The following is a 27,809-nucleotide window of genomic DNA, read 5'->3' on the forward strand; positions in this document are numbered from 1 at the left end:
ATGCACACTGTGTGATAATGTATGGTATCTTGCTTGTAATGATTCTCCACATGTCTGCTCCTTAAAGCAATCCTTTCACCCTACATGGTAAGCTGCTGGAGGCCTTGACTCTTTCAGGGGATTCTTCCATATCCTAAAGATGCACAGATTCCACTGTTTTGGAAAAAAACAACCCACTACAGGCAGAAAATTTATGTCTCGTGCAGAAAATAAAAGAAACAAAAAAGGGCAGATCAACAACTGATTCGCAATTTATGACTTGTTAAGCATTTCGCTTCATAACCACAATCTGTTTACATGAACTGCTTTAGTGTAAGAGTCAAAAAGTTAATTGCTCAGTTGCAGGAATCTTAGATAAAAGTTTGTTCAGTAACTATAATTCACTGCAGCCTACCAGAAGCTTGCAAGTAAATAACTTTACACCAAAGTCCTTCTACTGCCCTCTGATGACTCACAAGTAACAGAAGGTTTTTGAAGCAAAAGAAGAGATTGTCTTATTATGAGACAGTGTGATTTATTCCAATCAAAGGTGGCGTCATTTCTGTTCTCTTATATCTGCAAGAGTCCATTTCAAGAACATCCTATAAGCTTGGGCTGAAGTTTTCAAAAAACAATGCTTTGCCTCTCAACTCCCTGCTCCTTTTTGCCAGTGATATACCCTAAATGCCACAGCCATATTGCTAACAACGTACGTTTTTCTGTACTTAGCAGAAGATCAAGAGCCTTTAATATAATGTCCAGAAGTGATTGCATTATATCCTTCCTTACGTGTCCCATAAACTGAAATGTCATCTCCATAAACTTCCACTCCCCTTAGGCCCTCTGGGCAGCATCATTTCCCTTCCGTCCGGAGGTCTGCAGAAGAAGTAACTCCCTAGCAGCCCTATGCAATTTGTCTCCCGTTATCACCAAGCTGGACAAGAACTTTGGGCAAGATGTGGGCTGCACCCCATCAGGGCTATATTGACATATCAGATATGGCACAGATGGAGCCCAAGAACCAAGCAAGCAGTCTTGAGGCTCAGCTTATTCCCTTCCCTGTTGCATAGTTAGGCACATTTTTCTTCTTACCCAACAATAGGATTTTGTGGGGACCTGTGGGGTTGTGCACACAGTGTGTTACCATCTTCCACAGTAACCCCCTTGAATCATGTGCTTTTTACAAAGCCAAGACCCAAGGATTTCCCTGTGCACTGACAGACCTAGCCTTGGATTACCAGGTTACAAAGACATCACTCATATCCTCTTTGCTTTTGTAGCATGTACGGGCTCTGAATGGATCTAGACAACTGATTTGTCACCTTGAGCAGGTGCACTTTTGTGCCTTTACAAATCCCAGCCACCTCTGCCCTGGAATCAATGTGAAATTTAACAACTGTATTGCAGACCTTAAAAATAACAGTCTAGACTTGTTCATGAATGCCTGCTTTGGACATTGAACTCAGAAAATAGGTAACTCTCACTTGTATTTGCCCTTTCTTCCTGGATCCTTTGCTTTGACAGGCACATTCCCAATATCCTATTATCTTACATGTTTGTACTACAGTAAGTGGGCATAACTGATTTACCTTTTCTCCTGCATTCATTGCTTTCTGTACTTCTGTCCTGCCCCTTCTTATTCATCTTTTCTTCTGAACTGAACAAAGAAGTTTGTTGAAAAAAAGAACAGGATTAACACTGAAAACTACCGTGAATCTTTCTTCCCCTTACTGCACAGCCTCTGCCTAAAGCCTCCAGCTTCTATTTCACATTTAAAGAAACAGCAACTTCCTAAGCAGGGCTTTTTCGTTTTTCTTCCCCAGCACAACCTTTATCTAAGCACAGAGTCAGATGCCATTCCAGCACCTTCATCTTCAATGATGTCCCTGTCCTGGTGTAACAGACTTGGCCCGAATGAAACAGCAAGCAGCACAGCAAAGTTGTACCAGAGAAGAAGTGAGTATATGCCTTCATCTTTTTAGCATACCTTAGCAACAGAAAGTTAGGAAAAACATCAGGAAAAAGTTACAAGCAGGGTCTGGCACCCACGATGTGTCCCACTCAAATCATAAGCTGATTATGAGATCACAACTTTATCAGCCATATGTCATTGAAGGATTCTCACTACGCATACATTTCATTCTTGTAATAAAAAGATACATTTTTCCTTTGACTTCTCCAAAGAAGCAAAATTACCTAGCAGGAAGCAAGGAGGGTGAAGAAATAAACATGGTTATAATCACAGAATTAGGAATGGCACAGATGTCTCCAAGAGAATCTGCACTTGGAAAAAATTAGTAAACATCCGGACTAATTAGGTACAAACTAACCATCACTGACCACTGTTTGTTTGTTCTCCAAATTTATTTATTTCTTCTATCTCAGAAAAATAAATCTCATTTCGACCCTAATGCATGAGTCACTCTCCTCAAAAAAGCAGGTTATTAGCAGCAGCTTCCCCAGCTGAGAAGTATCAAGCGTCTTTCTCTATCTCTCACCTCTTTTGTGGCAATAACTACTTGGTTTGGTGATGATAAGAGAAGTTACATTCAAGAGTTCAAATGCTCCCAGTGAAACTAAAAATTAGTGCCAAGAACAGCCCCAATAAATTGAAGAGCGGATGTCAAAAATTCCCCCTCAAATTGTGTGAAGGGATAGGAAAGAGGCAGAGGAAATGAGAGATAGGAGGAAGACGTGCTTTTTCTGTGCTATTTCACAGAATGACTCCAATAAACCTAAAGCTTTCTCTTTTTTGATAGTAAATAGAAAGTTACTTCAATGAAGCCCATCCCCTGCAGCCTCTGGATTCATTCCCTTTAAAAAAAAAATAATAATAAATAAAAATAATAAATAAGTTACCTCTTCCCTTTGCCAGCCTGTAAAGGTGAAGGAAATTAAAGTTCTAGGGATTAAGCCTGCTGTGCCATCTACACAGTCATTCACTTTCTGATTGAACTTCGGTTATGCTGCAGGGCATGGCTCAGCATGGAGTGGAAACCAGGCTGAGCAGGGAGTAAAGTGGTTTCCCAGATCATGACCCATGGGTAGATGGGGCTAGGAGGGGAACAAGCACTCCTCAAGGTGACCAGATACAACTATGCAAAAACATGAGGTTGTTGGAGAATACTGCATTGCCTACAACTTGACTGTTCTTGTTGAGGTAAAGCTTAGTAGCTCCACCAAGATCTCAACACTCTCATTTGACTGGCATTTATTTTCACTGTGAAGGGATTGCACACCATTTGCTCGTACTAAGAATTTGTATTGAAAAGGATGTTTCCTGCCAGGAAGGGGATGTGGAAAGGGTGTTTCCTGTCGCCATGGCAGAAATTCAGCCTTCCAGTGTCAACATTGTTTCTGCTCAAACTTCAACTCTCACAGTGAGGTGCAGCCTAATGTGAATTTCAGCTCCAATGAGAGTGCAACTAAGGAAATCTTTATTCCTCTGAATCCAGTGAAGGATACAAAACCTTTCAGGCTTTAAAACTGTCTTAGTAATGCAAATCTGCATGCATATATGTATTCCTTTTCTCAGGTTACATATGGCTTCTTTTAGTTTGGTTTGAAACTCTTGTCTGCATGTGTGTATAGATATATGTGCATATGTATATGTATCTCAATTACATTGCTCTTGAACAAAAATAATGTATCCTCTGCCCTCACAGAAGCTGAAAACCATTCTATTAGCTGAAAGTAAAATAACAAAAATGTAAGAGAGTACAATTCTCCACATATAGAATGTTATTGCACTTTGCATTCTTGAAACTACCTTTTCATTGGCAATCACTTTCAAAAATTCTGAAATCCATTTATAGACAGAAAATCTCATGAGGAATTTTCTTATTTTCACATGATTCATGGTACTGTACACATACAGAAAACAAGCAGAAATGTATGGGCAGGAGGCAGACACTTCATGCTGTGCACTCAAAAGAACCACATTTGAACCCCATGTAGTCTTATCATTCTTTTCTGTTTGTTCATTTCCTGCTTTCACTGTCTTTATCAAGAGAGGGTGACATACAGAAGCATTTCCAGATAGATCCTTGTTTTAGGAGATTTGGAAAGCATTACCTGTTATAGGGCTCTTCTCTGTACCAGGCCATACTTGTATTACAGCTGTGTGTGACTTCCACTACTTGGGAAGTGCTCAGTGTTGCTGCTGGATGATACTTTTCTTTATTTAGGATATTATATATATATAATTTATATGAGAATGAAGTTAAGGGACAATACGTGAGTATCTCCTTTTTCTCTTTCTTTTTTCATCGTTTTCTCCCAGCCTCACTTTGGACAGTACTACTATCCCTGTGCTTCTAATCAAGTGTGGTATTTGTGTCAAAAATATGCTTTTTCCTCACCTCGTGAACAGAATTGCACATTTCACATCATAGTAGTCCTTTGGATGAGAAGATGTGAATTTCTCAGTTCATGTGTACAGGGAAGACCTAAGTAAATGCCCAGGGTTCAGCACTTAATTTCTCAGATTCCCGCCTCCCTGAGCATGAGCCAGCCCTGGGCTGAGTGCATTTCTTGCAATTACATTTCGGTGAAGGAGGATAGTTCAAATGTCAGAAAGACCACAGCCAAATCTTAGATTAGTTTTCGGTTAGGAAAAAGTGCTTGCCAAAAAAAGGAAAGCTGAAACTTCAGGAAGACCAGAGGATAATTAAGGAGGAAAGGGACCTGGGGAGTTCCCTAGTCCAACTTCCTGCTGAAAGCAGGGTCAGTCAAGAAGCCAGACCAAACTTCTTAGAAGTGTACACAGTTAGATGTTTACAACCTCCAAGAATGGAACCTTCTCAACATTGCTTGGCAGTCAGCTCCACTCCCTGGCCATACTCAACAGGAGAACGTATTTCCTTACCTACAGGCCAAACCTCCTCTTTTTCAACCTGTGCCCATAGTTCAGTATCTTATCATGCACCACTACAAAGATACTGGCTTTTTTTGATCTTGGTTTTCTTGATGACCTCCTCAGCTTGTGTGTGTTGAGTCCTTGCAAGCCATCTCTGATTCCTTTCTCATCTACTGCTGGCCATTGGTTGGACAAGATGGCCTTCAGATGTCCCTTCCAACTCTAAGGATTCTATGATCCTATGATTATCCACCTTGAACCCCTTCTTTAAGCAGGAGGTCTGGGAGAACTTCTTGGGGCAGACTGAAGCAAAACCAGTATTTAGCATGCCAGACTTATCTGTATCTTGTTACTAAATCTCCTGCTCCATTCAGCAGTGGTCCCATATATTCCTTGGTCAATCTTTAACTGTTAATGTAACAGCAGAAGCTCCTCTCACTTTCCTTTATATCCACTGGGTATATCAATTCCATCTGCACTTTGGCTCCTCTAATACTATGCCCACCTGTCCAGACAGTGTCACTAAATTCCTCCTTTGAACATCTTCCAGGTTTTCACTCTCTATACACTGACTTCTTTGTAGTGCTTGTGCAACCCAGGGCTCTGCCAGACTCTGGCTCCTCTCACCTGGCTGCCCTTGGTGTAGCAGATGCTCCAGCCCGACCTTCTCCCCTCCCTGTCCCAAAAAGGGGTTCTTTTCTGGGCTCTGGGCCTCCACTACATGTCCCTCAGCTGTCCTACTCCTGACTGGGGTAAGGACGCAGGCGCTGGTGGATGGTCCCTGCCCCATTGCCCCCAGGGAGCCCAGAGGAAATGATGTGAGAGGTGGGGACTGGGTGAAGAAGGAGGAATGGACTAGACAAAAATGTCAGAAGCCACAAAAAAAACAAAAACAAAAAACAACAAAAAAACCCCACCAAGTTTCCTCTAAGCAGAAAGTAATTCTGCACATTTTATTTCCTGGGTATCTGACTTCATACCCTGGGGCCTGATTTGCTGAAACGCTGAGTATCACAGCTGCAACCAAGCTCAATAGGACCTGAACTCTGCTTTAAACTGATAAAGCTGAAGCACACCGCAAAAATGTGGCCGTAGGTGCCTCAGAGTGGAAACCCAAAATTCTGTCTGTGAATCTGTGAAATAGGGCTAATAATATCCCTTATTCTCACAAGGGTCTTGTATAAATAAGTGCATTCATTGCAAAGTGCTCAGATACCACAGGGATGAGCTCAATAGAAAAGCCCAGGAGGCAACTGAAAATTCTGTCTTTAGAGAAGGGTTTGAATAGTGTGCAGTAAATAAGGCTTGGGGCCCTGCGTTTTATAATGAGGAGTAAATAAGAGACTGAATAACTGCTGATTAAGTGAGCAGCATCTGTCCTGTGTGCTAAATGAGGTACAGTCCTTTAGGAAAAAAATCTATATGTGACTATCTCATCGATGACTATCTCATAATACATAGAGAGAATGGAGGGGGTAGTTTTGTCTTCTCCATTGTTTGAATTCTGAGATTTCCTGGCTTTTTGTAAAGTGACTATGCAGTCACAAAACTGTTCTGTTTACATCATTTGTGCATGCACTTGTATACATGTGTGTTTACAAGAGTGTGTTTTGATACAGCTCCAAAACCTGTTGTTTGCACACAGTCTTATTCCCATAACATTGATAAAGCAGCAAAGATGGTCACAGTTTACATTTCTTATTTGTTGTGCTAGTTCCTCCCAGCGTGCATGAATCCTTCTGGCATTCTCAGTGGCTGGGAATTCATTTCTTGTACGGTTTTGTGGTTTTCATACTTAATCCATTGCATCAATAATTGCATTACAAATGTATGTGTTAAACGTGTATCTCACATAAAACAAGCAATCCCATTAGTTAAAGAAGGCGTATTCATGTCTGCATACACAAAAAATTCCTGGATGATGTGTTTGTCATAAGCACTTGTAATGAGAAAGGAAAATTAGGTTGTGGGTTGCTAGAAGGAGTTTAAATAAATTGTTTTATTGCTACAGAGAATTGCAGAAATAAGAAGATGCTTTCAAAAGCAAGGTGCAGCACTTGTTTCCCTTCATATCAAAATAAAACCCACACCAAGCTCTGGTGCCTGCTCTAGTATGTTAGTTATAACATCACTACTGCAAATGGGTGAAAGGAAAAGCAAGTTTACACGGAAGTAAAATGTCTGAGGATGCAAACAAGCGTTACCTACAAGATGGGTTTTAAAGTTCACATGCGGTCACTTCTAGCATGAAAAAGAGCAGATGGTATGTCAGTACCAGAAACGGCATCAATATTTTGAGATTAACCTGGCTTTTCTGTGACCAGTGAAGAGCAGGGATTATCAGCTTTCAAGATTTTGTTTTCCTGTGCTTTAATGTCACACAATTTCAGGGCAGCTAAATATGACAGACAATGCTTCTATCCCTGCTTCAGATTTCATACCAGAAGTTATTGGAAAATTCAAGAAATAGCTGAAGATGGCTTAAGGTTTCGACACCATTCTTGTCATCTGACCTAGAATCTGGGCGGGCACAAAGGGGAAAGGAATTATTACATTTACAGGGGAACAAATATAAAAATTGTCACTGTTTTTTGGGAGGCTTTAAGGATCTTCCCACACATTCACTGTCAGATTAAAATCCTGATGCAGCAGTGATCTCTGCTCCCTTGCTGTCTACTCTGCCATCTCCCAAAAGCTGCTTCCCTTGTAGCTGCAGTGGCCGAGCACCTTTTGAGTTGCCTCTTGACCATCACATTTTGCACAATGGATGTTGTCATGAATCAAAATGGTTTAAGCTTCACTTTAATAAGGTTGGCTGCAAACTGCAGTGCTTTAGGAGGGGACCCACAGTCCATGCCATGGTGTCAGAAGTTTCCAAGAGGGGGACAAGACACAAAGTGATGAATACAAAGCTGCTTTGCCTGCCACAGTTCAATCTACTACTGAATGCATGTCAAAGTCTTCAGTGGTATACGATGAAAACATACGAAAAAAAGATGAGGAACCTACCCATAACAATAAGGTTCATACTGTACCTCGAGACTCACAAAAATTAACCTACAAGGTCCTTTCCTTCACAAGAATTACATCACTTTTCCTTGTGCCATGGATCACATAAAAATTACTGCTTTTGTGATCTGGGAAACTGTCTCTTAAATTTAAGTGTTTTACTCATTGAGGTGAACTTCGCAGGGACTGGTTGAAATTACAAGGAGGAGAATAGTTGAAAGATTTGGTTTGTTAAAACTACCCATAATCTTGGATAGTCTACATATTAATTGCTAGTTAAATAAATACAAATAAAACAGTAAAGCAAAAGCAAAATGAAGAGTGTGCCAACCCAAAAGAATATCTTCCTTACTCCCTCCCTTGCCTTAAGACTGGATCAACAGCAGGAAACAGAGAGAGATGCTTAAGCTAATAGGAGACAATTATAGCAGTTAAGTGTTTTCACACCCACCTTTCCTTTTCCCCCTTAAAGTGTGTCGCAATCCAGACAATAGCACACAAGATACGGCATCCTTTTTGCAGTAATGATACAGGTGGGTGGAACAGGGCTGCTTACATGATCCTATGGCAGAGAAAAAAAATCCCTGTCACTATACTGGGCTTGAAATTCTCCATCTGAGAGCCCTGCCTTATCCCAGCCCTTCCTGCTGCAGCCACTGGGGCTCAGCACTTGGAGCCATCTCTTCTGCATGGCCTCTCCAGCTGTAGTGATGGCACTGGAGGTCTGGGGACACCCAATACAGAGCACATCGCAGTAGCGCAGGAATACCTGACATTTGGAAGCACCATGCTGACCAGGCTGCACTGTCGTGAGAGATATGCCATGGGGTACTTGTTTGTGTCATAAGAAAAGCCCATGAAAATCAGAAGAAAAATGGGCAGAGTATTTCAACTTTGTTTTCTCAAGCAATATATTGCCCTGCAGTGGAAAGTAAGTGATGACCACCAGAGAACTGTTTCTAAAAAATACTAATATATTTACTTTAGGATAGTCGAAGTACATCAATAAGTTGACAACTTATTTTGAAAAATAGCACCCTTTTTGCCTTGCATTACAGAGGATATGAACTAGCAGTCCCCTTATCGGATATATTACTCCTAAGTGAAGAAGATGTAGAGCCAAATAATTACATAGGGATGCTGGAATGTCTTTTTCAGATATATCTTCCTTGTTGCTTGTCTCTAACCAAAAACTGCATCTGGAACCTCTGATGTTGTAGCAGAGTCTAAAAGGAAGCATTCCAACTGCTTCAAATTTTGCATGCCCTTTTCAGAGTCTGTTTATAGAAGACACTTCACCTGTACCAAACATTGCCACAGGGCAACATGGTAATGGAAATGTCAAGTCCTAGGTTCCTCACAGAACCTTTGTGGCTGCCCAGCACAGCGTTCGGTAATCAAACGTACAAACCAATAATGAAAGGCATAATGCTTTTATTTATTTTCCTTCTTTTCATGGACTCAGGACATACCTCCCAAGTGAATAATTAAAGTCTTTATGGACCATTCAATTTCAGTTCACACTCTGTATTTTATCTAGCTCAGACTATGTGAGTATAATGCAAGAGATAGCTGCTCCGATACGGAGTTACTGTTCTCCATATATGTAACACTGGCCCATATTCAAGCCTGGAGACATAACAGAGGCTTTTGTGCAGATATTTTTGGCTGATTTTGGGAACTGCTATGATAAAGAGGGATGGAAGTCATCTGTAGAACACACACACACACACACACACACATAAAAGCAGTTTTACTGGTTGAGGGATCCAGGATCAATGCTCCACTTGAGCTCTGGATATTATCAGGGCTAAGCAACAGCCAGAATTTCTTACTCAGAGACAGACCAGGATTTTGAATCTTACCGTATTAGATCAGGACAGAACAGAAGGTTGATTTTCAAAATTTGCCCCACAAATGTTTTTAATTAAAATGTTATTTTCTGTTTTGACATTTGTCATTTACAATTTTTCATCTAAAATAAAATTTGAAGTAGAGCCTCCCCAAGATGGAACGGAGGGGTTCCAGACTGATCTGATTCAGATGTTTTAAAATGTTGAATTACTGAACACGAGAAGGTTACTTCATGACTTTTTCATTTTGAACAAAATGAAATATCATGATCATCAACATTTCCTACAATGTTGGAATTTCTGGGTTATAGCAAGCTGATATTATCTACCAGAAACCTCCTTCCACCATACATTTTTGATTTGTCTACTAAGAGGTATTTATCTACACAGGGACAACTCAGACACCTGATGTCCCTTCTGTGTAGTCATTCTCATTTCTACCTCTCTCAGTCTCATTTCTTATTAAAGGCACAAGAGGAAGCAAGCTGGAAAAGCTATAGGGAGGGGGGGGAAAGACCTAGTGGGAGAAACAACTGCTGTACAACAGAAGAAAATGCCATATTCAGGGTCACAATAATAGCTAGCAAGCACTCTGTTAAGTGCGTATTCCTCACTCCCAAAGGGCTGGGGTAGCAAGCGATGGTTTGGTGGGAGCTGAGCAGAGAGCTGAGCTGAGTCTGCTGTCTGCTGTCTCAGTCATGTCGACTGTGTTTGGGGCTCTGGAATCATCCTGACTGAGCCCCAGAGCTCAGTTCAGATGAAATATTTAGCAGAAAGCTACGAGGTTCATCTCTGCACTAGAGCTTGCCAGAGGAGGAGGCAGAGGCTCCAAGCTGGTGATGCATCCTGCACGACATGTCCATTTGTTTCAAAGACAATAAATATATTATTTATTTCCTCCTAAAGCAAAAGGTGTAACCCAAACTCTCCAGGAGGAGGTAAGCACAGTTTTCCTCCTGTACCTTGCCCCCAAATATTTGCTCTGCACCCCTCTTCTCTGCCTTTGTCTCCACCCTGTCAGTCTACCCGGAGGAGCCAGGAAGCCCTGGCAGCAGCAGGACGAAACCCTTTAGTCCTCCCTCTGACACTCTGCCCAGCCACCCTCACCAGGATGGAGGTTTGAGGCAGGGCTGGATTGCACTTAATTTTTTGCTGTTTCCATTCTTCCTCTTTCCCTTTTCCCTCCTCTTTTTCACTCTCTCCATGAGCACTACAGAGGTGGCACCGTGCTGCGGTTCATACATGCAATGATGGATACTTCAGCATCAGCTGCAGTGAGGAGGGTGCCAGCTCCGCATTGCCTCTGGCTGCATCACTGCTTCTGTTGACAGCAGCACAGCAGTGACAGTTTGATTCAGACCCTCCTGGTGTAATTGCTGTTTCCTTATTGCATCTCTCTGAGTTCATTGTGCTCTCTGGTTGCTTCCACAAAATTCAGGGGAGATTTGTGATCTTTCCCACCAAAGATTTGGGCTTCCAGCTATGGTACTGCACTGCAGAGGGGCAATCTGACCTTACCTCCCAATCTACTTCGCCATTGTGCACTCCTTTGAAATTAAGATGTCTCCAGCATTTGTTCAGGGCATGTTGAGTGCTTTGTGGTAGAGTGAGAAGAGTAAGTTAATAAGTAGTAACCGTAATAGAGATTCTGGTGCAATGTTGTCTTCATCTTTGCTTCTACATGGAGTATTTCTCCTTATTTTAAAGCAAAACATGAAGACTATTTGAAGTTTGTTTTGCAGAGTTTCAGCACAGGCGGGAACTTGAACGGTGTACTATTAATAAAAGTTATTAATAGGAGTTAATAATGGAAGCACAGACATTTTAGGGAATGAGATTGTTACAATTAAGAATAAGAGGAGCTTACAAGATAAAATGAAACCTTACATTGCTTAAACAGCTTTAATAATAAGCAGTGAGTTTCTACTCATTAAGATTACTTCAAGCATCTGCATCAGAGAGATGGCCAAAGAAAATGTATACAGAGATAAACAGAAGAATAATGCAAGGCAATGAATGGAGAATGAGATCACACTTCTTTCCCAACATGCAAATAGATAAACATCAGAACAATAGATTTTCTTCTATCCCTTCCACAAAGGTGCAGTTTGCTTATCTGAGATCATTGTGAGGCTGGTAAGAATACAAGGCTTAATACAAAATCTCCCAGAGGCTGGCAAACAGTTTGGTCAGGCTGTTTGCAACGTAATAGAGCTCCTTGAATACACACATGTACACACACAAAATACTTTTGCATGTGTCTATGTAAAAAAAATACAAACAGCAACAACCAAAAAATCCCACAATCAAACAAACAAAAAACTGCCATGCATATATTTCTTCTTTATACAGAAATATAATTACGTAGTTAGAATAATCAATGCTGAAAGACAGTTATTCCTTCATTTTAATTTAATGGGGTCTACACAGCTGTATAAGAATGCCCTCCATTTTAGATGCACAAGACATTTGCAGGCCTCTGCAGACTTTATGTATCTTCCATTCTTTTTTGTGTCATTTAATCCTGTGGTAATAAGAACTAATCACCTTGGGCAACTGAACAAATGGATCAAGGCCATCATTTTCCCCCACTCCCAACCCCTCCAACCTTAGCTCTACTTATTAAGTCAATAGCTAAACGCTAGTAGAAACAGCTTCCATCTGCTACAGGTTTAACTGGCTCATTTTTCCTCCTTTTGAATTTTCCTTTTCACCTAACCCACACCAAACAAGGCTAAAGAGAAAAAAAAGTTGCATCCCACCAAATGCACCACATATTTAGTGTGGTATGACAAGGAATCTTGCAACTTATATCATATCCAGATTGTGGGTTTTTTGGTTTATTTTATTTTATTTTATTTTATTTTATTTTATTTTATTTTATTTTATTTTATTTTATTTTATTTTATTTTATTGGCTTATAATGCTTCAAAACATGAACTAGGGTCTGGTAGGGGCTCTAACCTGCTCTCTTCCCTTCTTCCCATCTACTCTCCATGACCGTGATCCTTTTTCTTCAGTCAGAAAGATTTCCAGCTCCATTCACACATCACAAGTCTATCCCACTCCTCACAGCACTCAGGGGCTCTGACTTTGTTGGCCCCTAGCTCTAGTATTGAGTTTATCTGGAGGAGAACTCTGGCAACATCACCCAGAAAACCTTTTTTGATTGTTGGCAATGACAAGCCCTCACAGCTTAGCTCTTCCTATGGAAGATCCTAGGTTATTCTGCTGAATCAGTAACATCTTCTGTCCTGAGTAAAGACCAGGGAATCAGAATAAGCTCAGAGTTTTTCAAAACTAGACTCTAAGGTGGCTCATGTTTGTTAAAAGGTGCTGGAAATTGGGTGCCCAGTTTCTTAAACACCTTTGAAAAATCCATGTCATGGATGATTTTTTCCCACTGTGCATGGCACATAATTTGTGTTTGTGCCATTTCACCGCCTCTGCACTGAGAGAAAACGTGCTGCAAATATCCTGGTCACTCAGACACTTGATTTGAATCTATGGCAAGTTACCTCTTTCTCCCTATAAATAGTAGGTTACTACTGGACTCAAACAGTGAAGATGACGTGATGTGAGCTTCACTGTGGGCTGGACAAAGTTTCCAGGAACCTATCTAGAGCCAAGGTCTGAGCCGCCATATCTTAGTCACCACATAGTCACTTGCTCCAGCACTACTTGGACTGAAGTCTGTTCAAGTGTATGTGCCTAATCTGGAAATCCCTACAACTGCAATACTAAAAGCTCACACAGTTATGATCCCAGATTTAACATTTGGATAATGAGATCAGATGAATGTTCCCCCTTCAATATCCCACCACTGTAAACCTTCCATAAAAGTTTACTTGAGGAACCATACCACATGCATGCATCATTCAGAGCCTGTGGTTTCCTTTTAAAATTGCACTTTGCTGAGTGTTGCAATGCAGATGCTGAAGGCAGAATGATTATCCACCTGCCTGCCTCCCTTGCTGTGTTAGCTTCCCTAATAAGAATGGGGAAGTGGAAGAAGCTGCAATACAAACAGTGTGTCAAGGCTTTTGAAATAGCAAACAGTGTTACCAGGGCTTTCCATTATATTTTACCACCATTAAGTAAATCTGATTCTGAGACAGGTATTTTCTACAGTCTAATTTATTTAATGAGAAGTCCAAACCTACAGCATGTGCTGGTGTCAGGGACTGCAAAGGGAGCTGATGACTCCATCTATCTGACAAAAGCTAATTCATAGGAATCATCTGTATGAAAAATAAACTGCAAGGGTACTCATAAAACATATTTTCCATGAACAAACTCATGGCAAATATAGTCTGAGTAAGTTTTCACTCTCATTGTTTCCTTAGAAAGAAATGCCATTCCCTGAAAGGTATGCATGGTAAGCGGTGCTGAGAGATGCAGAGCAAATGTGCAGTGACTGGGTGCCAAGTTCTACAAAAAATATTCCCCAGATAAAAGAGAAGCTGTCATCCAGAAAGCTGCAGTCAGTAAAGATAAAAAGATTGTTTTAACAGAGGAAACAATGCTAGAAAATGAGCAGACAAAAATATAAACATGAAAAATGTGTATTACATCATTCTATGTTATAGGAGCAATAATGTATAGAATCACAGGGGGAAAAAATGTCCAGAATGACCAAGAGAAAAGAACCGTGCTCAACTTTGAAATGTTAATAGTGAAAAAGAGGCATAAAAACCTGAGCCTGAAGGGCCCTACATAAATTAATGTCTCATCCATGTGGTTTTTTTTTCTTTTCCTGTAGATATCTTTATCCTTTACCCTAATTAAAAACTTCGTTTGCATGTACTTTGTCTCCCTCTTTCTCTTTATTGCTTCACTCTGTTCTGTTCTTTTTCTCTCCATCATCTTTTATCTTTCAAAATATCTTTTTAATTATTTTTTTCCTGAAGGTAATATTTCCTATGCAGTGCAGAAATGGTAACTCTTCGTTCTTCTTTCTTTTCCTATCTTACCATCTTCTTTTCTTTCTTTCCTGGGTTTTTCAGCACTTCTCCTTCATTTTAGTGACCTCCTTTCTTTCTTTGATGCCTCCTATTTTCTGGATCCTTGTGGTCTCACTCTTCATCTTCTCTCTTACCCTTTTGTCTCTATCACCAAAATTCTCACATTTATCCCTTCCAAAGCCAAAAAAATGCTGATTCCAGGCTCTGATCAGGCACACTCTCCTCTCTTGGCAGACTTTTCTTCTCTAAACTTCTCCTACACACATCACTACATCATCCCCAAAACTACTCACAATTGCAAACTCTCTTTCCATTAAATTTAGTCATGTGAATATATGAACTGTATAAATTCACGCAGGTATTCTTTCTCCCACTGACTAGAAATAAAAATAGGGATGAACTGTCCTCTACTGCTGCAAGACCAGACCCCAGTTAAATCTTTAGAACTGAAGACTTTTACTTCTGGCCATCTAAGTCTCTGGTGCCTGGGCTAAAATCCAGATTTGTTATCCAAGAGGAACATGCACCTCTGTCTCCTGCTCCTTCTCAGCAGAGCTGCCACAGAAACATGCAGATAGACAGGTATTACCTTTGTTGCTAACTATGTAAGTCTTATCATCAAAGCCTTTTTAAGGCCTCATAATCTTGGATCAATACCTCTTGGCCCAAAAACTCTATAAAATAGGCACATCAAAAGCTGGAAAGTAGGGAGAAGACTAAAAAGTATTTTGAGGGCCATAGAAAGAGCCTGTAACAGAGCCAGAAATTCAGCTTAACTCTGTCATTTTGCCAGGCTAAACTCCTTAGTCACCCATATTGGGCCATGCAAATCTTTTCAAGCTCTCTCCATGTTGCACTAATCTTCAGACAAATGTAAGTCTTCTGTTTTTCTTGGGTGGCTCAAGTTGAATTCAAAGGAAGAAATGGGAGAAGTTCTGATTTGGGTGGAGCTGAAGAGGGTACCAGGTCCAGAATGCAAGTGCATCACTGAGTCACAGACAGAAAATACTGTCTGGGCAGGGGACATACTCTAAGGACAGCATTCCCTGCCATCAGCATGTTTCCAGGGTGCTTGGTTATATATTCTTTTAGCAGGGCTTTCTGTGCCACTTAAATATTCATATGCATGTAGCATAATCCTATGTAGTTAGTTTTCGACTGCTATTTTTTTTGTTTTGTTTTGTTTTGTTTTTCAGTCTAGTAAGCAGGTTATTGAATAGTCAGTCAAATATTTTTACTTCTTTTCCTGACACACCTCCTCTCATTCACACTATCCAGATAGTGGCACGTGCTCGGCAGCTGAAAATCTGTCAGAATACCAAAGAACTGGAAGTCCAAGGGAGTGATTAAGAAAATCTATGACAGTTTCTAACATACTGTTATTACCTCTATAATGAAGTTTGATTGAGTTGATGCAAGCAGGTCATTACAATTGTTTTTAAATCAATTTACAGCTCAGAAAGACTTGAGGAGATGGCACGGTGACAGAGCCTGGGATCACCATGAGAGGCAGCACTACCTGGCAGCACCAAAACATACTGCTTTGCTCTTGCTTCCTCTAAAGCAATTTTCATCTGCAGTAGAAGAGCTGGAAAGATGAAGGGGGGAAAAAAATAATACTAAAATCAGGACACTTGCATATCAGCTAAGCTTTGTTTGTTCTTTCTCATTTGCATTCTTTCCCCCAGTGGTTCAACACTGATATTTAGTTGCCTGTTCCCTTAGGGATGAGGCTCCCAAAGGCTTCTCACCTGCCAGTGTCACCTTACAGTCCCAACCTGTACCTCTACTAATCTGAGATGCTTTTAAAATGTTTTTGAAGGGATCAGCAGCCACTCAAGCCACACCTTTCATATACACTGTATTCTTATCCATTCACATTTCAGCTTCATCCTTGGAGAGAAGAAATATTTGTTAGCTCAAAAACTATACATACACATATACGTATGCAAGCAGTCAAGGACTAAATGAAGCCTGATCATGGGTGAACTGGAGGGATGGAGACACACTGCTTCCTGCCCTAAAGCCTTCCTGACTATCTTTTTTTTCGATTTTTACTTACAGTTATTTGCTATTGTTCTGTATTTGAACTGTGGGAGTATTTAAAACTCAAAAGGATAGGGGCAGCAGCTGAGTAAGACCCTTGCAGTCAAACAACTGAAAATATCCCGAGGGAATCTCCTGATCCATTCAGCTCGACAGGTTCTGTGGAAGAGCATTCATTTTTTGGCACAGCAAAAAGCAGGATTTTCCAGAAACAAATGTATTGTGGACAAAAGCAGTTTGTTTCCTAGAATAATTACATGTTATCATGTGTTATTAAAGTGTAGAACCAAATGAAACAAAAATGGTCAAAATTCCTGCACAGTGTTTTGGTTTTAGCAAAAAAGAAGAGCGCTGTGTTGGACAACACTCAACTCAGTACAAAAATCCCTTTTGGGGGGGATTTTGAGCATTTGGCATTTCACTGAAAATCAGAATAGAGTGATGGAAGTTCAGGCTTTGGCTGTAAGGATGTAAAATTTTTTCATTTCAGGAAGTGAAAAATACTCTGTTATCTTGAGTGTCATTTATGGGTCAGGAAAAGAACCTGCAAAGCTGTAAAGGAATCAGTTACTAACGAGTGTGCTATATTGTGTCGTGTTTGCTGAATTAATATTTTGCTCTGATGCATATGTCTGATTTGAAGAGTTCTTGGCTCTGGAGATTTCATAATTACTTGGATATGAAGATTCAGATTGACATTGCTGTGGCTCAGCCGCATTCAGGCAGAGCTTGTCACCAGCTACGGGGAACACAGGCTGTAGAAAAAATGCCATTATTCAGTAGATAAGGACGACGGCTCACAATTATTATACTTCCTCTCAGTGTTTTAATTTTCATGCTGTGTTTCAGTGACATTGAGAGTAACAGGCAGAGCAAACAAAGCCTAAGCAACAGCTCCTTGCCACTGCTCCTTAATAAAAGGAAATGCATCACTCTCTACTGCCTAACCTTTGCAACACGATGTAATGAAGTGACAAAAAGAGAAGGGGTGATGCAGCTACCAAGTTTACACATGAAAGAGTTTATCTCAATGCTCAATTGATATCTGAAACTTCCTCCGAAACAACATGTTTCCGAGGTCAGTGAAGGATGTTCTTGTGACTTTCAGTAGGTTCTGGTGAGGCTCTCCGAGTGCCCGCTTCATCTAACACTGAACAAACAGAGAGAGCTGATGAATGCAATAGGTACGTGAAAAGAGAATGTGGCACCTGAAGAGAGTTTGAAATAGGAAAGACCAAAGGTGAAAAGATAAAATAAAAAAGGAAAAAAAAAAAAAAAAAAAAAAAGAGTTCCAATTCTTTGATGTATCTTCTTAAAGAAAGATTCCTGTTTAATCCCACAAGATACTATTGTTTTTTAGCAGAATTAAACCAGCAATATGATCAAAACACTTGTTAATCCTGTCTGTTCATTTTCTCCACTGCTAACACCACCCAGAGTCTAGGTCTATTTAGCAGCAGACAGAATTATTGATTGCTTCTGTTTTGCATTTAAGAATAGCAAAACACCCATTTGGAGTTCTTTAACAAAATATCCAACTATTAATGAGTATATAAAAGGTAGTAAAAAAGGAGAGAAAGTGAAAAAGTAGTCTAGGCATGTTAGGAATAAAGACACTTACTTGTCTTAAAAAAGCTTTCAGCAGTACCACTTGCAGAATATTAATACTTGCTGTTTGGTCTTGCCCATTTTTATGACAATTTGTAGCAAATCAAGTTTAAAATAAAAAATTTGCATAACAAAATGTTTTGTTTTACCAGATTTTTTCTTACAACCTGATTTTGCAGAGGGTTGTTAGGATACTATGGTTAGGTTGTGGTTGGACTTGGTGATCTTTAAGGTCTTTTCCAACCTGAGCAATTCTATGATTCTCTGATAGCCTTATGAAGCATTTTTATTCTTTCTACATAAATCAGAAAAAAATATTTCTAAAACAAAATTTAATGGAAATTAATTTTCTCATTTCTGAAGTGTTTCTTGGGGCTGAAGTCCTCAAAGCCTTTTGGGGGAGGATAGGCTTTCACCTGGACCACTCATTTCTACAGGAAGTTTTGCTCAAGGATGTTTCCCAGCACATTTTAATGCACACAAAGAAGGGAGATGGAATGCCACTGCTTTTGTGAAAGTTGAGCATTACTACAACATCAACAAAATTCACTAAAAAAAAAAACAACAGAGGCCAGGTTGGACGGGGCCCTGGGCAACCTGATCTAGTAAAGGTGTATGTTTGGTGGCCCTGCCAGGCAGGGGGGTTGGAACTACATGATCCTTGAGGTCCCTTCCAACCTGGGTAATTCTGTGATTCTGTGATTCTGTGTGATTCTGTGATTGAACAACATCAAATGTATAATAGAATCATCATAGAATTGTAGAATGACTCAGGCTGGAAGGGACTCCAAGGATTGTCAAGCTCCAACCCCCTGACACATGTAGGACTGCCAACCTCCATGTCTAATACAAGACCAGGCTGCCCAGGACCCCATCCAACATGACGTTGAACACCTACAGGGACGAGGCATCCACAACCTCTCAGGGCAGCTGTTCCAGCTGTTCCAGATGTATAAAATTCACTGTGTCTTACCTAGGAGTTGTCTTTGGAAGCTATAAATTTGCAAGAAAAAAAAATGCATCTGGTATTCTCTAAAGTCACTGAATCATTTTGGCCACCTGCATGCTTTGTTAAAGGAAGACTGCTCCTGCCCATTGCAACAAGCAGCTCATCACCTTGACACATTACTCAGAAAATCAGGAAAATGAATAAACATAGAGGGGAAAATGCCATGTGCAAGTGGCTAGTTCATAACAATGACTTTCAATATTAGTTGCTTTAATTAATTAAATGCTCAATTATGCAAACACTTTGCCTTCTATTCTAATAGGTGAAAAAAATGTCCAGTTAAGCAGGGAACAGAGAATGAAACACCTATCAGGTTAGAAGACAGAAAAAAATCAGACATTTGTTGAGGAAATAGTTCCCCAAATAACGTTCAGTCCCACATAATATTATTCACAGAAGACAGAGGGTGGCAGTTCAAATGTACACAGTGTTTTTAATCATTGATTTAAAGATGGTGTGGTCATTAAATCGTAATGGACTCTGGCTGAGGGCTGCCTCTCCATTAAATACTAGCAAATAATTTCTATGTTTATCCATTCCTGGTTTTAAGAGGAGATTGTTTGTTGACTTTGAACCCTAACACAAGGCATTCCTTTTCAGCATTTTAAAATAACACCATCTTTATTATTTTATTCTTAATATTTAAACAGGTTGAATAATTTAGCAAAGAGAATAATCCTCTAATTTCACTTTAATGAGGGCTCTGTAAAGTCAGATTCTGCAGAGGTTTCAAAACTGTGTCATGAAAAACACAGCCATGAAGAACAACATGTGGGCACTACACACAACAATGGTGTGGTCACCAGGGCAGTATGTTTGCAGTCACAGACAAATCACAAGCAGAATCTTAGCAAAGCATGATTCCAGATGCAGTGGGACCTATATGAGGTCAAGTCCAAAGAGTGAAACTATGCAGCATCACAATGCATTGTACCAATACCGGGAAGGTTCCCAGCACCCGCTGCATGACAACAAGGTGGAAGCATTCAGTCCCAGGCCACTGAATGCAGCCTCAGCCTCTTGAATGGGAGCTGTGCTGAGATTTTGGACCCTGGTGCACACAGGTTTTAACCATCTATGTTACAGTCAGCATGTGAACTTAGGTCGCAGAGCCCAGCTTCACGTTAGTGTTATGAGCCTAACAAAATACTATGCTAAATGAGTATCTCTAAGCTCATATTCTGTCAGCTAAAAAAATAACCAGACATGCTTTGAATTCTGGACCTGATCGTACGTAACTCTCCCCCATCAAAAATCCCCAGAAGCCAAGCCCCTTTACCAAACCTTCTTCCAAAGACAGTGTAATGACGTGCATTCCAGCATAGCTCTATGAAGCTGTTATGCAAGAACAGTGTGCCCAAAAACAGCCTCCGGACATAGCGGTGCTGAAAATATGTTGTTGTCTTTTTTAAAAGAGAAAACAAGAGGGAAAAAAAAAAAAACCACTTATTTGTAAAAATAAATGTCCAGGTTTTCATTTATACAGGAATGACTTTGTTGTGTGGTATGCCCTTCAATAAAATTATAGCTTAGGTCCACAAGTGTGTGCGTGTTTTGAGGTCTTATACTTAACCTTATCCTTTCTTCATTTTAAAGGCATCCAACATCATTAACAACCAGGAATGTAAATTACGTGCATTTGTACTCATGTACGTTGCCTACCTAATTTTACAACTCCTATTAAATGCCTTAATTACACACAATGGGTTATAAATATTAAACCAGAAATGTATCTAAATAACTTTTACAGCGATACCAGAAGCTATGAAAATCCTTAGAATGTGAAAAGTCCTCACTGAAAAATAGCTTCCAAAAATTTACAAATGAAAATACTGAGAATTTAGACCCTTAGGGCTTTTTTTCCCCCCCCAAACTTTTAATCCACTTTACACTACATTAACAGAATTTTAAAAGCTCTTTGTTTCAAGGCCTGTGCTATTGTGCTGGTGTGCTCACATATTAAAAACCACACTAGAAAACCATTTCTTTTACCTAATTATGAAGAGAATGAAATTAATATACTGCTCATAATAACTCAACGCTTCCCCAAATGCACGTATTTTCATTATTTGCTTGTACATTAGCTATTTCTATCCCTGTGACCTTATTCCTTATAACTATGTTATAAACTTCTTCAAGAGTATGGAGAGAATATTTAATACAAAGCAAAGTAATTATAGTCTGAAGGTTCTGAAATATAACTGAAGTGTATCCCTGGGGCTATTTCCTGATAATTAGGTATGACATAAATAATCATGATTAATTATATTTCTGGATAGTGATCTGCCTCCAATGAAACATTGCTATCCCTGATAATGCTTAACAATAAAAAACCAACCCTACGTGTGTTTAAACAGAATATTTTCTTAAACCTCATGTGCAACTCAGCCACATAGGCTATAAACGGCTTTGATGTTTCTCTGATATATTGTGCCACCAGAATAACAATTCTACATTTCTGAAGCATTAAATTGCCATTTGGCAATAAATCAAAATCAAAATCCAGAAGTTGACAATTGCAGCAATTAATTCCATTTGATGAGTTTTTGTTGAGTAAGCTTTTAACAAGATCTTGATATTTTTTAATGTCCCATATATTAAAGCTGAGAAGAACTGTCTGTTACATCCTTCTGCTTGTAGAGGTATCAGATACAGGCAGATATTTGAGTCAGAGCATGAATTTTAAGATGATTTTAAATGAAATTTTGTTGATTAGTTTGTTGATGACTGTGAATATCGTTTGTGTTTCCAGATCGAGAACGGAACTTTCCTTCTTTGAAAGAATGCCAAAAGCTTTACTATTCATGTCCAGCACGATCAGGCATTATTATTAATACATCATGACTACCTTGAGGCTCATCTTAAACAGTACAAGGCAGTGCCCTGCAGAAGCAGTTCAGAAATAGAAATGAGAAGTGAAGAGCATGACTCGCAGTATTTTGTGCAAGGATCACACAGCCTGACCTTCAGGTCTGGCTTTCCAGTGAGCCCTACCAACAACAGCTCAGCCAGCCTCAGACATGTATGGAAGCATGCCTGGGCTCACTTCTGGCAGAGTATCAGTGGAGCCAGCTCCATAAGCTGGCACACAGCATCTCTGGCTGTGACAACATGGGAGCAGAAGCAGGATGATGGTGCTGTGCATGGATCCAGTGTTTCACTTTTTCAGAGAGGAGTCTTGAGAAATGACAGTGCATTTGCCAACCTTGCTTCAGACTCTCCAGGCAGGATGTGCTCACAAAAGAATGGGTAGATCTCAGCAGGCCCAGGAAGTCAGGAAAGCATCAATTTCAGACATTGTTGGACTGATATTCTTTGTCCTGGCTTTTTTATCCACACCTGTCACCATCTTCTTTGTCAAGGAAAATGGAGGTAATATCATCATCAGGCTATATGCAGCACACTGGCAATGAGAAAATGCAAAGACAATTGCTAATGTTATTTGGTGATCCCTGGAGATCTGTGGATTCAGCATGCCTACTTCTGGATGCACAGACCCTCAGATCTACTCCAGAGGAGTGGGACATAGCTTAGAAGTACCCAGGTTCCAGAAAGATTTTCAAGCCACACGGTGGAAGCAGAGAAGCCTGAGAGGATGGCAGCTGTCAGGACGAGAAACCAGGCAACTGAATGGGGTGCTCAGTTGCAAAAAAAGACAACAGCAGGAAAGAAGGGGGCATATGTTTAAAATACTGCTGTGGAGCTAAAGATGGGAGTTGTAAGGAAAAGCAGAAAAAAATAACAAAAAGCTCATCAACACCCACCTGCCAAGAGTGTCAATAAAAATGATAGGAGCAAAGGCAAAGGATTATTTTTTCTCTGCAGCAAGAAGCACAGATGGGCAAAAGTATAAAACAAAAGCTTGTATGAGGTTTTCATCTGTGCTGCAGTTCCCAAGAATGAGTGCGCAAGAAAAATGTTTACGTGAATTACGTTAAATGTAAGCAAACTCTGGATTGGTATTCATGAATATTCTTATCATAAAGACATCTCAAATATTTTTAAATCCTGTTTGGTTAGTTCTGACGGAGTAGTAATTTGTATGGTGAGGTGTGTTAGTGTAAAATAGGAATGGAAGTATGAAGAGTGCTGAGGAGATTTATTTTAAATATATATATACTTGCCACAGCTCCATTACAGGAGCTGGGTAAAGTGATGTCTAAGCTATGTTTGTAGCAATTTGGAGAATTAAAAGGCATTACCAGTCACTACCATTTTTTCTGGAAGGCATTTGTGTTTGTAATATACAAATTTGTACTACTGTCACTGCTGTGATCCCATTTGTGCAAATATTCAATGAATATGACACAAAGTTTCTGCCAGCATCCAGTCATCATGCTGCTGATGAACACTATCCATGCTTTCAGTAACTGAGAACATAGTATTTTTAAAGCTGATTGAAAACAAAATTACATGGCAGTTACGACCAAGCCATATAGTAGTACCTGACTTCTATAACTGTACTCTTAGAGTTTGGTTCTATCATTTAAGGAAGTGTCATTGAGGGAAACAATATTGTGAACATAATAAAATTCCAGCAAGATAAAGACTGTGAATGGACCATCTCTGCAGCCTCCAAAGTCAGGAAGAATTGGTAAGTCTTTTCTGTCTTTGTGAAGTGCACAGTAAAGCAGGACTCAACCCCTGGGTCAACCCATGAGCCTGGACTTGCATCCTTACTGACTCATTAGAGTCAGTATGTGCACTGCATATCATTATATAGATGCTGAAGCAAACTATTTGTTCAGTTTTGTTCAGATTTCTCAAGAGGAATGAGCAGTTTTGAGGCTAGAAAGACAGCCAGGGGAGTGATAGCTCAGGACTGAAGCATGGAGTGAATCTAACTGACACCATAAAACACAAATAGGAACCCAAACTAAACAACAGAAGGAAATATCAAAAACTGTCTCTATTCTGTGGTTGACAGGGTCGTTAGAAGTAGGCTATATGCTTTTTTTTAGCTATAGATCACATTCAACATACTAGTATGTTCAAGCATTGTACGTTCATTCCAAAAGAAGCTGTTCAAGAGATCTGAAGTTGTCCCCTGAAGGCAGTTTGAGCTCTTTTTCAGTGCAGAAGTTTCCCCAGTAATTTTCTTCCTTTAGTTTGTGATTCTGTAGTGGTTGGCTTGGTCAGCATATACTGACCAAGCTTCTTTCTTTGTCATGTTGTTTTGTAATGAACTCTTATTTCAGCATGGGGCCACTTCCCATCCTGCTTTATAACACCGGCATGTGGTAATTGGCTCCAGGAAGGAGACAAAACATATGTTTCCTTATGGCACTAATTAATTAGTCATATGTACACTCAATACTTAATTGCTATTGTACGCTCTGGCCTGTGTGACTTCTGTGAAAATATCGGACTGTATACTAATCTCAATTAGAAACTCATGGAAAAGTGAGAAGTGCCTGTAGTTTCTATGAGCGAGAGAAGCAAAATTTCACTCATCATACTAATAACACCCAGCGTGTCATTTTTTTTCTTTTTTTTAAATCCTTTGCACTATGCTCAGTACATTTCTCTAATGTAACCAAGCCTGGAAGCATAAAGCATCTGTGCTCTACTTAAAAATGCTGATATGACAAAGAAAACCTCTTCCTCGTGACTGTTAGTCCTCTTCTGCAGCATAACAAGTGCTAGTCAACCACAAGTGCTCCTAAGAATGGCTACTTTTAGTGCTTCTTACCAATAACAGGCAGAGGTTTTGCCCATTAAGGGTTTAATTTTCCATCTTGCAACAGGGACAACCATTTGGAGTTTTGCCCATATATTCTGTGCTGAATTTTTAGGTATTTATAACATTTCTATGATACTTACTGCCATATTACCGAAGGCTCTCACACTCATTAATCTCCAATATAAATTGTTCCTTTGTTCATTTCTTAGATGACTTATATAAAGACCACAGCCTTTCAAGCAGAAGTTGAGAATAAATTAAAATTTCTTTTTTGCTCATTACTTTTCCCACTCTAAGTGTTCCTGAAATAGCCAGTATAATTAGAACAAACAAAAAAATAAAAAGCCACAGAGCTAAATTTTGCCCTTAAAAATATATATGGGTAACAGCAAATTTGGAGGTACTGGAAAGAGTTCAGCACAAGGCCACCAACATGATTAAAGGAGTGAAACTTCTTACATGAAGGAGGGTTGAATGAATTGGGGCTCTTCAGCCTGGAGAAAGAGTTGAGGAAGATCTCTTAGATGTGTATCTGTAGAGAGCTGCAAAGAAGACAGAGCCAGGTTTTTTTTTCAGCAGTTCCCAGGTCAAGGACAAGATGCAATCGGCATGAACTGAAGTGACTGAGCACCAGCACAGACTGCTCAGAGCAGTGGTGCAGTCTTTCTTTGGAGATATTCAAAAGCTTTCTAAACATGATCTTGGGCAACCTGCTGCAGGTGGCTCTGCTTGAGCAAGGGGTTGGATCAGGCCTCTAGAGTTCCCTTTCAGTTTAAACCATTCTGTGAACTCTATGGGGTCCATATATATATCTACAAAGACAAAGTACAGATCATTTTATTTTAAAACCAAGGTAAAATATTACATATCTTTCAAGTTACTGCGCTAGCTTGCTCTGAGTTGTATGACTGAAGACAATTGTTAGAGCAAATTTCTGATAATTTTAAAGTTATTCAGTGCAACAATCTTACTAACAAAGTAGCATTAATCATAATCATTGAGATTCACTGGATTTATGAGTGGAAGCCTGGATGAAGGAGCAGAATAATTAATGAACACAAAATACATCCACATGTGAGAATCTGATAGACAAGAAGGATGGAAAGTGCAATGGTGGTCTCCAACCTCAAATGTCCATCTCTCTGAGGTCCCAGTCCTCCACTGCAATGGAAACCTCAGATTCTTATGAAGTAGCTGCAGTCCTCAGTCTCTAACCCTGCATACTAAACAGGCTTCTGTTTTTCTTTACATATCAGAGTATTATTTTTATAGCTCAGGAAGCTAATAGTGAAGCAAAGGATTGTCCCCGTAATGATGGCCAGCTGTAATGTATGCTTGGAAATCTACACAATAAAAGCCAAAGAATATATACAGAGTGGCATGAACTGTTTACAACAAAATCTGATATCTGGAAGACAGTATTGCCTATCTGAGAGTTAGATATTTGAATCTAAATTCAAGTTTATAACTTGAAACTTGAATCAAGTCAAAATTTGATACAGTACACAAATATGTAGTGATCAAAGTATGACTTTATGCTATTCTGTACTATTGTACCACATCATAACATGAAAATTGGCAGTTCCCAGTGTTTCCTGAACCTGAAACTTCAAGTATAACTTAGTGCTTGAGTAACTCAAGCTAGACCTAACTCATGGCAATCTTGTATCTTGTCATTTACACCTGTGCTATGAGGATCGAGTGGAGCATAGCAAGCTGCTATTTTTCTCCCACTCCATACAGAGATGTAAATGAATTCAGCAAAGTGAAGGCTTGTGAAGACAGTGGTGTAATCTCCAGAAATATGAGAGTCAGGAATATGAACTCCCATACTGCTGCAGAAGATAAATAGCCTAAGAGAAGCAAATCAGTGAGGAAGTGTATAGAAGTGCCCATGAGATTAGCAGCAGAAGAGTAGGACCACAATCTGAAAACAGCTATAGCAGAAGTTCTGCTATACCAACAGAAAATGGTCCATTTTCTCACCAATGATACATGTCACAGGCATAGCTGTAGTATCGTGTCTGAAATGAATGTAGCTCATAGCATATTTTCCATAGATGTTTGAATGTAACATTTTTGCTGCCCAGGAAAAAGAAACTGAAAACACATCTTGTAAAAGAACACTGCGAGTATGTACACCTAAAGAAGACACATCCCAGAGAAATAAGTGTAGAAAACCTGGGTATCTAAAGTGCTGGAAGAAACTTAGTGATAATCATGATATAGTTATATAAAAGTATTTTATCACTGTTTTGGCAATTCTGCCTCTTTATTGATCCAAGAAGTAAAACCAAAGTTAAATTTTAGAAGGTGTTGTGTCCTTAAGAAGTAATCCAACAAGAACTGAGAAGACCCTGGTTTCACTACATTGAAAAAAATATATATCTCTACAGTTTGGAATCTCATTAGACATCTCTGGTAACAGTGATTCAATACCATGAAATACTCAGGCTGGTGACCGATGCAAGTCTGGCAACATCATATCATAGAGTTTGAGGATTTGAACTGACACAGACTTTTTTTTTTCTATTGTTTAAGTTAAGTATAGATCATCTTTGAAGATCCCTCTGTGCACACTTTTGTTTTGATTTTTCGGTGGATCCTGAAGGCAATGGATCTGTGGTGACTGAGTAGCTGGGCCTCTGTGTATACTTTTATGGTTGTTATACTGAATGAACGATAATAAGAACACAGGGAGATGTCTGCTATTACACAAAGGAGAAATTCAGCAGCTAGTTTCAGCTGAAGGGGGAGTAACTTTCCTATGTGTCAAGAAAAACCTCCCTCCAAAAAAAAA

The 27,809-nt window shown here is 39.7% G+C and overlaps 1 long non-coding RNA gene across 2 annotated transcripts; it reads left to right on the plus strand.

Moving 5' to 3' along the window:
- The first annotated feature begins 306 nt into the window (after positions 1-306).
- LOC107321058 lies at positions 307-27,809 on the plus strand. 2 transcript variants are annotated; one of them, XR_004309061.1, is made up of 3 exons: positions 307-1,452; positions 1,803-1,935; positions 22,079-27,809. It is a non-coding gene; the product is annotated as an uncharacterized LOC107321058 (long non-coding RNA). The 2 variants fall into 2 exon arrangements; XR_001558442.2 differs by lacking the exon at positions 307-1,452 and having other exon boundaries at positions 1,465-1,935.

Source organism: Coturnix japonica, chromosome 1, assembly GCF_001577835.2.
Source record: "Coturnix japonica isolate 7356 chromosome 1, Coturnix japonica 2.1, whole genome shotgun sequence".
NCBI lineage: Eukaryota > Metazoa > Chordata > Aves > Galliformes > Phasianidae > Coturnix > Coturnix japonica.